At 36.2% G+C, this 5,311-nt stretch overlaps 1 non-coding gene across 1 annotated transcript; it reads left to right on the top strand.

The window, feature by feature from the left end:
- The first annotated feature begins 4,980 nt into the window (after nt 1-4,980).
- Nucleotides 4,981-5,083, top strand: LOC112066444 (U6 spliceosomal RNA). Its single transcript, XR_002892661.1, has one exon. It is a non-coding gene; the product is annotated as a U6 spliceosomal RNA (small nuclear RNA).
- The last annotated feature ends 228 nt before the right edge of the window (nt 5,084-5,311 follow it).

Raw genomic sequence — 5,311 nt, 5'->3', positions numbered from 1 at the left:
ATGAATAGCACATTTCCTTTTTGTTTGGAAGGGGACAGGGAAAGTACCCATGAATTGATGACAGGCTCCATAAAGCTGAAGCAGGGCTCAGAAGTGGATTTAATGACCTAGGCCTATGAAAGACACTAGGTTTTTCTCTGAGCTGACACGACTGTGTTCTGTAGAACTGGGGAGAATTCAATTTGATTAAAATGAAGCTTATGGTTTGTAGTGCTATTTAGAGCTGATTAATGATGAACTCCTCTCATCAGAAATGTAATACCTTGACATTGTTTCCTGCATGGCAAATAAGTTTCCATGTTGCCGGCTGACATCTCCTTGACAAACCAGAAGACACAAAGCTTTCTTGGCCAACTTGCCCCTCATTAAACTTCAGTACCCACCCACTCACAAAGAAATCTTTGAAATTAGTACATAAGAGTTTTCTATTTTGATGGCTTGATGCTATTCGGGAGAAAAATAAGATTTTATCCACAAGATGAAAAGAAACTGCCATTATTTCAAGAGAAACACTGTCTTTGTGATACCTTGAATTTTAAGGCATTTTCCTCCCACTTTTTTCTGAGCTTTCGAATATGTATGAATCATCAATATATCCAGGGAGGCAGGAATCACCATCGCCTTTATAATGATGATAATGCCAAGGGAGACAAAATGACTTGCTGATGGCAGAGTGAGTCAGCGAGTCCGCAGCTGAGTCAGAAGCAAAGCCCTGGTTCCCTAATTAGCAGGCTAGCGGTCTTAATGCCTAGGCTTCTGGCTTCATCTCATGTCCCCTGGCACTGCTGGGGCAGCTTGAAGGGGTGATATTATTATTCTGCTTTGTTGCAGCTCTGGTGGGTTCCTTCTGCCTCAATGTATTTGCTAACAAAAATTACACATTAGTAATCCTGAAAACTAACAAGTGAGAGGGTGGGAATGAAGTCATGCAGATGCATATTCATATAATCATTTGCCATGTCTTTATAGCTCCTCTGAGTACACAAATTCTGATGGCAGCACATAGCCAGAGCACGTACTCTGCAAATGCCATGTAGCCTGAAAAGTCAGTCTGTGAGGGCAAGGGAAACAGAGAGCTCTGAAATGTTAGTTCATTTCCTTCCCACTTTTAAAAAAAACCTCTCTCTCTCTTTATACATGAGGACAGTTGAAACACAAAGAAGGTTTGCTACTGGCCATTTTGACCAAGCCAGAAATGCACTTCTCCTATTATTATGCTATAATAATTAGTTCATTCCCATTACACCCCTTGGCTGTTCAATCCTGAATGAAGGAAGGAAAATTTGTAGTGGAAAATAGGAGGCTCTTTTTGCATTCTTATTACAGAGCAGAAAAATGAGTGTCATGCTTCCTCCATCATCAATTTCTTTCTCTCTACTGGATCTTTCCTGCCAATAATTAAACATGTGTTATTTCAAAAGAAGGAAGGAAGGAACTAATGAACGAACGATCTTGACCCCACTTCCTACTCCAACTATGCCTAATTTTTCTCTTTCATTTTACAGCAAAACTCCTCAAAAGTGTGAGCTATACCAGCTGTTTCCAGTTTCTTCTCATTTTATCTTGAGCCCATTTCAAGCAGGCTTTGCTAAGATCTGTTCATTAAATTGACTGTGTCACAGTTACTATTAGCTCCATATTGCTAAATTCAGTGAGTGATCAACATTCAGTGTTTGGTCATCTTAATTGACCTTTCTGCAGCATTTGACACAGTTGGTGGTCCTTCTGCCTCTAGATATTGTTTTTCGATTTGTTTCCAGGATGTCTTACACTTTAAGTTTTCTGCCTACCTCATTGCCCACTCCTTCTCAGTCTCCTTTGCTTACTTTTCCTTATCACCCAGATCTTAAAACACTGACATGCTAAAGGGTTCAGTACTTGGTCTTCTTCTCCTTTCTAAATTCATGTCTTTAAAAATGTTCCATATTGAATAACTCCCAAATGAGTTACCTCCAGCCCAGACATCTCCTGTGAAATTCAGGCTAATACTGTTAATTGCAATGCCATTCTTCTAGTTTCTTAGACCAAATCCTTAGAGTGATTTTTACTCTGTTTCTTTCACACACTAAATCCAAATCCATCAGCAAGCAAATCCTTTCAGCTCTACCTTCAAAATATAGTATATCCAGAATCTTACCATCTTTCATCACCTCCACACTGCCAGTACTCTTGTCCTTCATTATTGATATAGCATCCTAACTGATCTTCCTGCTTCCACCTTTGTTTTCTTTCAGTCTCTTCTCAGCACAGCAGTGAGAATAACCCTGTCAAAACTGAAGCCAGCTCATGTCATGGTCCTGCTTCAGAGTCTTCCAGTGAAAAGGGGGAAAGTTTTTAAACGTTTCAAAAGGTTTCTAATATTACTGCAAGTAAAAGCCGAGGTAAATTGATACAGGGTCTAGCCTCCCATTACCTTATATCATCTCTTACTACTCTTCCCACTGCTCACTCTACTCCAACTGTTCCCAAAAATGTGCACCAGATATGGATCTGCTTAATGGCTTTGCACTTATTATTTTCTCTACCTGGGAAACTCTTCATCCAAATATCTACATGATTCACCCCCATACTACATCTGTGTCTTTATTCAACAGTTAACTTCTCACAATGGAATATTACTCAGCTATCAAAAAGAATGAAATACTGCCATTTGCAGCAACATGGGTGGACCTAGAGATTATCATATTAAGTGAAGTCAGACAGAGAAAGACAAATATTATATATCGCTTATATGTAGAATCTAAAAAATAATACAAATGAATCTATATACAAAACAGAAACAAACTCACAGACATAGAAAACAAACTTATGCTTACCAAAGGAGAAAGGGAGGGAGTGGAGGGATAAATTAGTAGTATGGGATTAACAGATACAAACAACTATACATAAAGTAGATAAGCAACAAGAGTTTACTGTATATCACAGGGAAATATACTCAATGTCTTATAATAATCTACAAAAGAAAATAATCTGAAAGAAAAAATATATATATATCTATATAAAACCAAATCACTTTGCTGTACACCTGAAACTAACACAATATTGTAAATCAACTACAATTCAACTGAAAAAAAAAATAAAAAAAACAACTTCTCAGTGAGGCCTTCTCTGGCTACCTGATATAATTTTTTTAAATTTCCTTTTTCTCTTTGTACTTATTACCACCTAGAATATTATATGTTTTATTTTTATGTTATTTTCTATCTTTCTCCACTAGTCTCAGAGAGATAGAGATATTGCTTTTGTTTTGTTTCCTGCTGGCACATAAAACTTTATTCACGCTAGTGAATGAGTGACTGGATGAATGAATGAATTTGGTGGTAATAACAAACTAATATTTTATGTAGGTAGCAATTAGCTCCTACTGAATAATTAAACATCCCCAAATTTAGTGATTTAAAACAACAACTATTTAGCTCATGATTTTATGGATCAATAATTTTGTCTGAACTCAAACTAGACAGTTCTGGTCTTGGCTGGTCTAACTAATGCATTTTAGTCAGCTGCAAGTCAGCTAAGTTTTCCTTCTTAGTCTTAGCTCGCTGTCAGCAAAGAAAACGTTGGCAACTAAGCCACATGCCTGTCATCATTGAGAAGGCTATTCTGAACTGTTCACCTGGGACCCGGACAGGGTTCTGAGAGAGAGCAGAAGTGTGCAAGGTCTCTTAAGACCTAGGCTAGGAACAGCCACAACATCATTTCAGCCACATTCTATTGATCGAAGAAAGTACAAGAATAGCCCAGATTCAAGGGGTGGGTAAATAAAATCCTCCTTTTAATGGAAGGAGTTACAAAATCACATTGCAAAGAGGCATGGATACGGGGAGGGGGGTGATTTCAGCCATTTTTGCAAACAATCTAAAACTGTAGGCTACCAAGGGAAGATCAGAAATCCTGTCCAGAGAGGTTTCTGAAACAGAAACAGATGACCAACTCAACTGAGTGGTTCAGCCTAAAAGAAGAATTAATAATCTCTCAGTATCCATGTATCTTTCAACAAGATCAACCTTTCTATTTAAGTAATCTATCTTCCACTTTTTACATCATTTACGACTCAGGATCGATATTGTGAAACAATGTAATAGAAAAGAATAAGAACAGTGATTTTTTAACACTGAGTGTTCCATTTTTAGATTCATTTCTTTCTGTACACATTTATGTGGGAGAAAATTCTCCATGGGTCTCTCATGTTTCTACAAGTCTTCTGAGCACTATAAGTTTTCATTCTGAACCATCTTTTCAAGTACATTTATATAGCAAATGGCTTTGGAAGATAAAGATACTGACTCCTTCCAGAGCAAAGAGCAGGTTTGTTTACTCTCCAGTGTAATAAAGATATTATCTCCTTCTAGGAGATATTGGAGATATTATCTCCTTCAGTCAGGTTTGTTTACAGCCCACTGTAAAAGATTCTGGTTCCCTGAACTCAGTGCTCTTCATCTGTGACATAAACGCACTACATGTACATAATTCACCTAGGACCACTCCATATTGCCCCCATGGAACTTGAGGGCAAGAGCAACTGACGCGAGCATGAAGATCATACTGGCTACTGTGCTGTGAAAAATAAAGTCCTTTGAATCTGACCCAGTAGTCTTTTTGTTTTCTGCCAGTATCCATGAAATGTAGCAAGCTAACTTGTTAGCTTGCAAGTATGGTAAAAAAAAATCCCAGAACTTTCACAGTTCTTAATTTTTAAAAAATAATTTGCATTCTTTAAATAAGTATACATTTAAATCATATGGGCACACATCAGGTTGTTTACAAATATGGTGAACATAAAAACATCATCACTTTTCTTTGAGTCTCTACAGTATAATCTATTATGGTTTGGCTACTTACGGGAACAAATATCTTACATGAAAGTGAACTGTTCTAGATTTTTTTCTGCATGTAATTTACTCTCCAAAATAATGTGCACTTTTTAAAATCACAAAGTTTCACAAAAGTAAAACTTCTTGTTTAAAAAAAATGCCATTTTCACTTCAGCAGTACACATACTAAAGTTAATATGATACAAAGAAGATTATCAAGGTCTGTACTCAAGGATGATATGAAAATTTATGAAATGTTTCATATTTGGGGGAAGAAAATGAATAAAAGAATGTCTTGATAATATAAATAAATATATAAAATAATAAATATATAATATAATATAAAAGAATAAAAAGAAAAAGGAAGATTAAACAGTTGGGTTAAATATAAAACTAATAATAAGATGGTAGATAAAAGCCAAATATATCAATAATCATTTTAAATGCAACTGATGTCCTAATTAAAAGACTAAAATTGTCAAAGTGGATTAAAAATT

The sequence above is a fragment of the Physeter macrocephalus genome, chromosome 21 (genome assembly GCF_002837175.3).
Source record: "Physeter macrocephalus isolate SW-GA chromosome 21, ASM283717v5, whole genome shotgun sequence".
In the NCBI taxonomy this organism is placed as follows: domain Eukaryota; kingdom Metazoa; phylum Chordata; class Mammalia; order Artiodactyla; family Physeteridae; genus Physeter; species Physeter macrocephalus.
Note: the sequence above shows the minus strand (reverse complement) of the source record. Positions and strands in the feature narration are given on the sequence as shown.